This window comes from Balaenoptera musculus, chromosome 12 (assembly GCF_009873245.2).
Source record: "Balaenoptera musculus isolate JJ_BM4_2016_0621 chromosome 12, mBalMus1.pri.v3, whole genome shotgun sequence".
NCBI classification, from domain to species: Eukaryota; Metazoa; Chordata; class Mammalia; order Artiodactyla; family Balaenopteridae; genus Balaenoptera; species Balaenoptera musculus.
In genome coordinates this window covers 77,893,057-77,905,616 of record NC_045796.1, presented here as the reverse complement: position 1 = coordinate 77,905,616, position 12,560 = coordinate 77,893,057, and positions in this window count along the sequence as shown.

Genomic DNA, 12,560 nt, shown 5'->3' with positions numbered 1-12,560 from the left:
GTGATTATCCTGAGCAAGTGCCCTTCTCTGAGAGCTGCCACCACCTGCCCCTGGAGTCATGTTTGTACTTCCGGTCTGCAATCCATGGCTATAACCCACGGGGCAGTTTACGTAAGGACTAGTAATGAAAAGACCGGGCTGAACGATTGAGGGTTTCTCTCCAGGAATTTGGAATAGGATCAAAGGGCAGAAAAGCCAGTCAATGGCGGCTGCTTCTTTGTCACATGATGTGGGCTCCTAGGTCAAAAGATCCCGCCCTGAGGAAGCTGTGATAGAGAACTATGCAAACAGAGTACAAAAATCCATTCTTTAGGAAGAAAAGGACAATGAGAGATGCCTTGAAATGGTCCCACATATTACCAGCACAGGCTAAGAAAATCTGCCCTGGATCCTGGTGAATATCAGTTCAAGTTCCTGTCATGATGCCCCCACTACCTTCCTATCCTTGGATCCATGGGAAAATCCTGTACCCTCCTAATTAAGCCCTTTTTCTATAAAAACAAAATAAATCACTATATGCAAAGGCATGATCACTATTTTATTGATGCCAAGACACACCTGACAACTGCCAAATCAATGTTACAATTAGTGTTGTATTTCTTCATATCCTCCTTCACTTCCAGAATTTATTTTGATGTAAATGAGAGCTGTACCTCTCAAAGGACTAAAAGAAAATCAAAGAGTACAACTTTCCCTCAGAGAACATATGGTCCTACTGAAAGTTCCTTTGAGTTTTGCCCTTAGAGTGAGGAAGCTTTCTAAAGATGAATTTATGAGTGCGGACAATGATGTCATGGTGTGAGTGTGTCAGTGGGCATGTATTTAAGCTGCCACATATAAATCCTGCAGTTAAGAGCCTGCATGAAAATTAAATTACCAAGTTAAAATATAGCTTTAAGAAATAATTATCAATCCAATGTGCACTTATGCTGAGAAATGTTTAGTCTACTGTAAATGAGCCACCAGGGTGTTAGATTACAACATGCCCAGAATTACAGAATGATTTATATGAACTCCTGGGTCTCAAGGAATAAGCATATTAGCACAAAGGAACATGAAATAGAATTACAGCACTATCTGATAACTGAGCGTATGTAACATACTTTCACAGAATCATGTAATAACAACAATAATAATAATTAATATATGTATAATACTCTACTGTGTTAAAAGCCTCTTTAATATACTTTAACATTACCTTATTGGAACTTCCCACAAACCCTGTGAAGTACATAGTCACTATTATTTCCTAAAGAAGAACCTTAAGTTCAGAGATGCTAAGTCACTTGATTAAGTAACACAGTTTGGAAATGGAAGAGCCTGAATTCAACCCCAAAATTCTTATATCAAAATTTGTTGTTCTTTTACTACATGATATTGCCATCTAAAGTTAAAAAAAAAAAATTTAAGCTAGCAAGGATGCAAATCACTTTAACGCCGCATTTTTTTTTCAGAATGAAGTCACAATCTGTAATATGGCTCAATAACTAAGCAATCAACACACCATAAAGAAGGAGACTGTGCACTACCCTCTGTGCTGCCCAGATGAAGGCCTGTTCTCCATGTCCAAAGGCTTTGCTGCCCTTTAGGAGTTCTCCCAGAGTCAGTAGCAGTGGGAGGCATGAGGTCAGCTCTGGGTAGTTGGTCACTGGCAACCAGGATTAGCAAACAAGAAAGCTACAAGCTGTATCCACAGTCCGGTCAAACGAGAGGAGCCCCTCTGTCACTGTGTAGGGAGGCCCATGGGCCATTGTAAGGCCATAGCAGGAGTAATATGAAACTGAAATAACACTTTGAAAATAAATACACAAACCAGTGAATTACTCTTATCATACTTGCCCTTGTCTTTTCACTGCTTAAAAAAACAAAAACAAAAAGACACATGCTCTTCTTGTCCTCAGTCCCTGACCATAGGCAAGTGCCTTCCTTTCATATCCTGCTTCTGTAAAAATAGGGATAGCAATTCCTACCTCATGACATTGTTGAGAATAGTTTAAAATAGAATGCATGTAAAGTGCTGAGAACCATGGCTAGCAAGAAAAAGGCTCAATAACTATTGTTATTTTTATCAAGAACCAAAACCACACAGCCCAATGTCTACATTAACTTGACTCTTCCAAAAAACTCTTGCCCAAGAGGATGAAAGTACAAATAACTATTTTTAATTTCAGGAACTTCCTCCAAATCCATATATCAGAACTTTCAGCAAGCCCTAATTACCTCCGTTCTCGGGATAGTAGACCACTCAACCGGACTTGTCAAATGACTACTTATGCTTCCACACTCCCTCAGAAATCCTTGCTTCACTGTGGCCACAGATTCTAAACTATTACGTCATGAACTTTGTCGAATCCCAATCAGTTTACTGCATGGAAAGACCTTACACTGACTCCAGAAACCTTACAAATATCCTGGCCCTCACCTGCCCCCTCAGAAATATTCATAAGATTTCAACAAGACACTGATCTTCCTTACTGGGTTAAGAATAAATGTAGTTTAGCTCTACGATGATGCTCTTTTTGGTGAGTCAGCAGTTAACATTATTATTATTATTATTATTATTATTATTAATTATTATTATTATTATCATGTATATCTTTCATCTCTATAATCATGTGTTTTCCAAATATTGCCCAAGGGGCTCTGAGACACTGAAGTGAACTCACATGGTGCAGTGGGACATGTGAGTTTTTGAGGAAGACACTGCAATCCCTGACATCCATCAGACACCGTATGGGCAATTTTAATATTAGATTGTTATGTTCCTTTTGAGACATCATATCTTTGTGAAACTGGATTTACAATGGCTGCTGTGATAAAAATCAAGTACTACATGGTAGTGGGAAAAGAAAAATGAGGCTGACGGTGATATCAAATTTTGAGAAGTGGTGCAGCACTCAACAGGCATACACGTCCCATTAGTAAGTAGTTATGGCTATTTTGGAGTGAAATAAAAAATGTTTTTCTTTTAATGTATGTGCATTATGTATTCAAACGGCTATTAAGTTGTTAGGACTTAAATATTTATTAAGTTGTTTATTCCTACCTACTTCATAAATGGAACTGTGTGTTTTTTCTTTTGGTCTGGGAGTATCATAAGAAAAGCTCACCAAGACACTAAGGGCACTGGGAGTGAAGAAAGTTTAGGAACATCTGCTCTAACCTAGTCTCTGTGCAACTGTGACTGGACAGAATTTAAAGAAAAACCTAAATCCAGGGTAAATTGCCTTCGAGGCTCTCTCCAACCTTCAAACCTACCAATCTTTCCATGGGTTTCTCCTTTCCTCAAACGTCCTCATATGAATTCCTAGATGCCCAGAACTTCCCATACACCCCAAGGAAAGTTCCCATTCTGATTATCAGGGAGATTAAATTTATACACTGTAGAGATGGAGTTGCTTCTCTCTGTCAACTTAGTTCTTTCATTCAACAAATATTTGTTGAATAGCAGATAGAAGTGAAGCATAGTTCTAGACTGCAGATACATGGGTTAGAGAATTTATTACGTTAATAGTTCTAAAACCTTGGAAGCTCATTTGTAAATGGCTAAAGATTTTCCAGAATAAATGCACACTGGAATGATCATAATTTCTAAATTGGGTATCTAATCCAAGTAAATAGCAGAATTTTCAGCCAAGAGATGCAGACATACCACCTATTCTGTTCACAGTAAATTTAGGCCAGAACTGGGGTTAGTTATAAAACTTTCAAACGTGTTTTTCCAGCTGCGAGAGAAACATACACGTGAATGACCAGTTCTATTTTCATTTTCTTGCTTCACTTCATACACATTCCAAGAGTTTTCATCAAAATGATGCATTTCTTTCACAGAATTGGCTCTGGGTCATCCAGCTCTTCTATCAGGACCAAGTGATGATCTGTTCTCTAAGTAAAGCTAATACTTTCTTGCTGTAGCTCAAATTTTCTTTTTCTAAGAGCCTCCTGGATACAAGTTCAAATTACCTTTAATATTAGAATGTTCTGAATTATCTTCTGAATATACTCTCAATTTTGTTTTTCCGACCTCCAAAAAAATTCAGGAAATATTTTTTTAAGTTTACAGAGAACTACATTTTATCAATTAATAATAGTCTAGTAAAGATGCAAAAAGTTCAATTTCTTCATGGCATGGAGGCTCCAAATTGCTCTGTCTATATGTTCTATTTTTCTTGTAACAAACTCAGACAAATGGAGAGGTGCCTCCAAACTGATCCTTCATTTACAAAACAAAGAAACAAATGAGAGACTCAGAGCTTTTGTATGAGGAGCTCCACTTTTGGCTTGACAATGAATATATGTAGTTTTCAAACCCCAATAAGCAGAGCAGTACCTTGTTGGATCCACGGGACAAATTCAAACGCACTGAAGTATTATATTATAATTTACAATGAAAAACAGAATAAAGGAAAATATCATTCCCTCTGAAAGTCTGAACAAACCTATTCCCTTTTCACTCCTCTTAGAGTATTACTGTCAGGTAAGGTTAAGGGGGGCCCACAAAACCTTTGGGTCTTAAAGCCATGCCAAACCAAGAACAAGGTTAGTAATTTTTAGGGTCCACATTTTCTTCTTCACACCAAATTGGTACAATAAGAGAATGACACAGTGACAGGAAAGGGAGTCGCCAAACCAGCAACCCCTTGTGACAATAGATGATTCTGTTTCCTAAGGGGAAGTGAGGGATGGAAAGCTTCAGCAAATGGAGAAGTTTTAAGTCCCAAGGTCTGGTGTTTCCTAAGTGAAGACAGGAAAAACTCAATATGAAATTCTGCCTGAATGAAGCCTCAGAACCATTAGGGACAAATTTGCAAAAACAGATATTGAATCTGTGCTTCTGTCTCCTTGCCTGACAACAGTGTGCAAACAGCACACGTGCGCACACACACACATACACACACACACTGCAAGAAGAGGCTCAGATGAGAAAAACTGCTCTTCTCAATCGTTTCCAATATGTTGAAGTCCTCAAGGCTTACTTTAAAAATCATTAATGTCAAAGAAAATTAATAATAACGTGCATGCAGGGTTAGCTCTGAGCAGTTTTAAAGTCAGCTGTTTTTATTCCCATTGTCCTAAGTCTCCCCTTTCCCAGCGTTCCCAGCACAGCTCTCCCTAAGTGGACTCAGTAACTCTTGTCTCTTCCTCTGCCCACTGCCCACACCCTCCCGTCCAAACCCACTCATTTATACCTTCATATGAACTCAAGTCACTGTGCAACTTCTCCTAGGGATTTGGGGGTTAAACTTTATCTCCAAAAATGATGTAAATAGCCGTGACCCTCATTGAGGAAATGGAAGACATACATGAAACAGGTAAGGGAGTTACCAAAATTATCTTTCTGCTAATGACATAAAAATGCAGGATTAAAAATCTTCTTTCTGTTTTTATCCTCAGGGACTCTATAATGGAGAAACTACTTCTGATACATTTTCTTACCTTCAACATTTCTTCCTGCATCTTAGCTTCGTAAAAAACTTATACAGATTTGAAGTTTTCTTATAAAAAACTCCTGGACCTACCAGGGGCTATTTTCACTTCAACCTTACTCTGGGCTGCCTTTTGGCAAATTCTACATGCCCAAAGGGGTTGCTGGTTAGATTGTTTCTGAACTGGAGAGTGTAGCTGAGGTTCTGATTGTTAGTTAAGAGTTCTGATTAATTCCATCTATCTATAGACCTGCCACAGCACCAGGAGCTGATTATGCTAGATTAACAAACAAAGCAATTCAATTTGAAAAACAGATGTTTAGTCTCTATGCTCTCCAGGCTCTCACAGCAGGGAGTCAGCCTCCGCAGCCCGGAACCTTTTACATATTTGCATGCTTGTGTCCTGCTGGAGAAGAGCCCAGGTGTTTGTGTGAAGGACTCTGTTGGATGCGCAGCCTACTGAGCGAGGAAAAACGTTACACGCAGTTGTTGTCCTGAACTTGGAGAGACAGAAGTGATCTGCCTGGAATTGGCAGGAAAAGTTTAGCAGAAGAGATAAAATTTTACTTGTCTCTTTGAGAAGGGGTTGGTTTAAAATAAGTGAAGGGGATATAAATTCAGCACCTGTGTTGGCATTGCCGAATTGCAGGAGGAGCCAGAATTAGCCCAGCATAGCACAGTGGCAAGGGCAGGGGAGCCCGAGGTGGATGGGACAGGAAGAGACCGGCAGTGCAGTCGAGATGAAAGCTCTTCTCCTTCTTGGAGAGGGAGGACAAGATGACATAGGCTCTATGACTATATTTCAAGCCTGTATTCTTTCCTGGTGAACACGCATAGTGAAAATACTTTATACTGACCGTTCGCAGGTCTGAAATCCCAGTTCTTCCTCAGGGTCCTGGTAGAGCTGGTGCAGCTGGCTTGGCTGGGCCTCGTGACTCTCCCACCCTGTGTGCTGATGCTGATGGTGAATCTGGGAGGCAGTCTGGGAAAAACATACAGGAACAGATTTATTTTTCAGAAACGTTTATTTTCTCTTGGCTCATCAATGTTGATACAACTGATAAAATACAACTGGAAAAGACAGAAAAGCCAGAAGAGATGGGATGAAATGAAGCTGAGTAAAAGGTTGAAAGCATTTAAAGTGAAAACTCTTGCAGTACTGTTCGTTTCCTGTGGACGATAAAATATTTCTGAAATAACTCTAACAGGAATAAAGAAGTCACTAAAAGTCAGTGCTCTTCTCCAAGTGTTTTTAAGTAAGAAAAAAAAAAGTCCATTCTGTAATAATGTAAAAAAAAAAAAATCTTAATTATGCTGCTTATGGTGTCTATGTATACTTGTTCTATTTTGAAGACTCATCTATGAATTCCATTTTGGCAGTTAGTGACATTTTAATAGCTCATCATTCATATGAAAATATTTTTCACAGGGTTTTAGTTTGCCATTCTCACTGCAGTCAGCAAAGAAATCACTGTCACTCATTTTAACAGTGCTCACTCACAGTGCTTGGCATATAGTAGATGCTACATAAATATTTGTTGAGTTCAATTCTCGGGATATTTACTTGCTTTGCAGCTAAAAATGTAATATAAAATGACTAATTTCTCAAGAAACATCTTTTTTCAGACTCTCAAATGCCACAGCTTAGGATTTGTTTTGTTTGCTTTGTTTGCAGTAACAGCAATGAGATATAATCATAATAATTTACTCCCCTCTACACAACTACCCAACTACCAGAATTAGAATTTATCTAATTCTTGATGGACTGGACACAACACAGAACTTTCAGAAATTGAATGTATCAACTAATTTTTTTGTATTTATTGACTTTTGAAAACTTAACTTGGTTCCTAAAAAGTTTTGAAGAAATTCCAAGTGAAAAACAAAATTAATAACAACAAGATAAGCATCAGCACTGATGTGATAATATTCTTAATTGGGCCAAACTTAAATACAGAAATTATTCTGCTTTATTGTAGCATAAAACTTGATTCAGGAGCCCTTGAATACATTAAGTAGAACTAAAGTTCAAACAGAATGAAAGAGAGGGTAGTTTTCTAGAAGTGTTTCATCACATTTCCCTTAAAAACTTTTCTTGTAGTTGATTATTAATCTCACAACGTTGTGGTCAGAAAGGATGCTTGATACGATTTCAATTTTCTGAAATTTACCAAGGCTTGCTTTGTAGCCCAGCATGTGATCTATCCTGGAGAATGCTCCATGTGCACTTGAAAAGAATGTGTATTCTGCTGCTTTTGGATGGAATGCTCTATAAATATCAATTAAGTCCATCTGATCTAATGTATCATTTAAAGCCTGTGTTTCCTTATTGATTTTCTGTCTGGATGATTTGTCCATGATGTAAGTGGGGTGTTAAAGTCCCCCACAATTATTGCGTTACTGCCTATTTCTCCTTTTACGTCTGTTAACATTTGCCTTATATATTGAGATGCTCCTATATTGGGTGCATATATATTTACTTGTTGGCTATCCGTTATTTGTGGCAGTTTAGAAACTTTTTAAAGTTCAGAACAGTTCCTTCAGAGAAAAGGCTTGCAGAGAAACAGTGTGCAAAACAGATTATTAGAGTTGCTTGGATGGAAAGTGAGGGGAAGCCATGGTGATCTAGGGAATCCTGCAGTCCACAAGGAGTTGGAGGCCAGAAAGAGCTGGGTTCTAAGCACACAACTCCACTAACTAGACCTTCCAAGCTTCAGAATTCTCATCCATAAAATGGAAAATATTACCTATCTTGTTGAATTGTTATGAGAATTGAATGAGATGATTGAAGTACTCAGTACAATAAGTTGCAATAAGAGGTCACCAAACAGTATTATGGCAGAAAATGTTGGCATTCTGCCCCCTCTCCTAGAATCCCAATTCACCATTTTAGTCCATGTCACCCACCACCTCCCCTTCATCAGTACGTATTCTTGCTCTGGGGAGAACCCAGGTCAAGACAGATGAAGTGCCTGAAAATGTACATCACCAACCCATTGCATTCCAATGGCCCTCACCCTGTGACTGACCGATGGGTGCAGGAGTATTTCACTATCTTGCCTCCTTCAGGATCAAGCTAAAACCACCTCTGGAACTTGCCCAAGAAGAATACTTCCCTCCTTGACATATCACCTTTCCCTGTGTTGCTGCCTACCCCCAATAGGTCTCCTGGGTATGCTTCTATAACAAAGCCTTTACATAGGAACACCACTCTTGGGGCCTGCCTCTGGGCAACCCAACCTAAGAGGGGTCAACGAATGGTTATGAGAATGATATACAAGGTACTGGATCATATTCCTAATTTCATTTTCAAACACTCAGCCCCATTACATCCTCTCCACGGCTTCTCTAATTCAAACCCAGAGGAGCCAAGGGGCCCCCAAGGCACCATGAATGTGCGTGCCTCTCTTCTTTCTGTTTAGAACACCTTTCCCTATGAGAAACACCCACTCATCCTTCAGGACCTAATTGAAATCTCCCCTCCTCTGTGAAACACCCTGAAATCCCAGCAGAAATATCAATATTTGCTCTGTGAGTGCCCTTAAATTTTGTACCTATCTCTCTTATAAAATATGCCATATTGCATTGGTGACTATGTCTGGGAACTCTGAGAACAGTGACCTGGTACTGGGTACCTTTGCATTTCACCCAGTTCCTCTCCAGCCATCCTCTACCCACCTTCACCCTAATCACGTACATGTCCAAAACCCTTTCCTCAAACCCTTAGAACCAGATGAGCTTTGGAACTCAAAACCTCCCAAGCCTGGAATATTATTACATACCATGTACCACATCTTATAGAACATTCCTGGCAGGTTCTCGGGTGACACTCCCAAACCGAATACAGTGTAGTTTCTTCCTTGAGAGAAATGAGTATTCACACAAAATGAGATAAATAAAAAATGCATGTAGCCTCATATCCATTTGGGTTAGGTTTTGCCACTAAATGAATTCAGGCTTTTTAGCATTTTTTGAATTTCAGATTTATAAATAAAAGGTTGTAGACCTTTAATAGAAGCTCAATATGTGTTTATTGAACTGGACTGGAGAAAACATCTTCTCATTGCTGTTTCCACTACATCTCCTTTCTGCTTAAAGCTATTAAGAGCAGATTTTTCAAAGTTCCTGGATACAACTGCTTTTTACCAGAAGCCAAGATGAACTGCCCAAATCACCAGATTTCCCTTCCTGATTCCTGGAGAAATAGATTATGCTATTTTCCTGCTGCTCTGAATGTCAGACCTGTGAAGTCAGTTCTTCTATACGGATATATAAAAATTGCAGAGCCTGGAACACTACTAATTTGACTACCAAATCTGAGGATAGCGAATCACTTAAACACATGCTTTCCTTGGTTTGCACTTGCCTATTAATAATCTCACAGACATGAAAACTAAATCCCCCCAAATGGTGTAATGATATGTTATCACTGGAAGCATCTTAGAGGGCACCTAATTCAATCCCTTCACTTTATAGATGATGAAACCAAGGCTCAGAGAGGTTAACTGACTTTCTCGGGTTCACACAGTAGGTTAGTAGCAAAGCGGAAACTAGAATCAAGATCTCTAGGGTAAGTTTTCTTTTCTCTATGCTATCTTGCCTCAATAAAATGGACTTCTTCTAACACTGATCCTTTAATCCTTCTATTCTAAAGGCAGTTAACCTATTCTGTTCTCTGAATAACAACATTGCATGCATGGTGCCCTTCGTGATTCTGCATACCAAGACTGTCATTTGAAAATGGAGATAATAGCAGCTTCCCCTTTACTGAGTCTACATAATATATCAAGGTCTGCACTCAGAGCCTAATAAAAGGAAGATCAAAGTGGAAGATAATATTACTATAGATTATTATGGTTCTAACAAACATACATTAAAGGTTTAATAAAATTATTTTTGGAAATATTCTTAGATTTTTAAAAAATTATATTTACAGTAAATTAAAATATATTAGGCTGATTAATCAAATTCTTAATATAAAATGATTCCAGAGTTCAAGACCCTTATAACCACTTTATTGAAATACTGTCACTCATTTAAATGCTATACACGTTTTAACTTGCCAGCTCTGTAGTATCACTTAAATAGGGATTTTGAATTAAATTCCAATCATGGAATTTAAACATGAAAATATCAGTTCAAGGAAATAGCTATTTGTAATGTGTATAACATGAAACTTTAACAGAATTTTAAATATTATTACCTTATGTAAAGGGTTGTAAATATTTCCCCCAAACATAAGGCAGCATTGAACTTCAGAAAGAGGTAGTAATTTTTTAGCTAAGTTTTACCTACAGAAAAACTAAATTACCCGAGTAAAAAAAAGAACTTTGCATCTTTTTTCCTATCACATCATATACCCTGAGAAGTTTTCCTCCTCCACTGGCCACCCTCTTCCTTCCTACTTTAAGGAAAGTGAAGAGAAAGAGATAGACTACAAAAGTGTACTTGTGGCTCCACACCTGCCCAGAGAATGTGAATACACAGGAGAGGTGAAAACACAGAAATGAAAAGGTTAAAACATCAGTTTCCCTCCAACCTTGGGCCATTTGGACTACAAACAAGAGAATCTAAAAATATTCTCTCATCAGTTCCTTCCTCTAAAAAAAAAAACACTGCTTATCTTCAGTGAACACATGTGAATCCCTCCAACACGTCAGAGTTACTGTTAATTGGAAGTAAAATCAACAATTAGCCATCCTGAGGCGCCCTGTTAAAATGTCCTGTCATCAAACCACTGATGACAGATTTAGTCCCTCTCAAAACTAACAAAGCAGAGTTCAAATGGATGTAATAAATACACCTGAAAGAAAATCCTACAAGAATCCAAGAAGTGAGGACCTACCCCACTGAGCCTCCTATTGGCAAGAGGTAATCTTCACATCGATTCTTCCATGGACCATGCCAAGTCTCATGGGTTTCTTAAGGAAGTGGTATAGCTTCATGTTTCATTTCACTAATGATCAAGTTTCCCAACCAATGTAATTAGAACAGCCAGCTCCCTGAGCACTCTTAATTAATAAGAAATTCAAAGCCAGTTCCACACACCATCTAGGTTTAGTTTTCCATTCACCTGTTGCCATTCATTTGAAGGCAGTAAAATCTCTTTGAAATGTTTGTCCAAAAGTAAGATTTTTTACTTAAGTTTATCTTCCGAATGGCTATTGGCACATAACCCATGGCTGCAAACTGCCCTCCCACAGACACTTCTAGCACCTCTATAATCACTTTATGTGAAATGATTTATTCTGTTGATTGTAAGAATAACCAGTACAATGTGAAACGCACTTGAAGTGTCAGGTGGGCAAAAAGATAATGTGAAGGGAATATCTGAGTAAAATCAATGCAAGGATTTTTGTTTTGTGTTGCTTTTACCCTCCTGTATCTTCACTACCTAGGACAGTACCTGGCACATACTAGGCACTGGGTAAAAACTTATTGAATGAATAACTGTCTTCTTCTTTATTACTCACACTTGCCACACAGTCCCAGGTAGTGCCTTTGAAACTCCATTAGCTTCTCTACAGGCCATACCCAGGGAGGCATCAACCCTGCAGGATGGTCCCAGGGAGCACCCATCTACAGGTCACCTCTAGCATAGCCTCAACATGAGACATCTGCTGACCCAAAATTAACATCGCACTCAGCATACTATGCTGGCTTCCATAAAAGTGTCTCCCATTTCAATCAGGATGCTATCTAGAAGTCGCTTTTTTATGCCCATGTGAACAATTGAGGTTTGATGTGTAGCAGCCTGGGTTCAATCGGGAAATAGAAATCACATGATGGGCTAAACAGACGAAGATTAATATAAAGAATAAACCATGATCAAAGATAGAATATAAGGAAACTCTATATAGTAGCCTAGGGCGGAGGGAGAGTACTCAAAGAAGAACAAACTTGGGAGGGGGATCCCCTTGCCAAGGCTGGGGATCAGACCCCATTCGAGAAGGTGTATTTCAGTCCAAAGGAAGGCAGAAAAGTTTGCTGGCTTGTCCAGCCTGAAGCTCGTCCACAGGCTCATGGGTGAGCAGGATATCACCCTCCAGAGCGGAGGTGAAGAACAGGTGCTGAGCACCAGGGGTGTGGGCATGCCGAAGGGGTGGGGGCCCTCTAGGCTGCAGAGGACTCTGG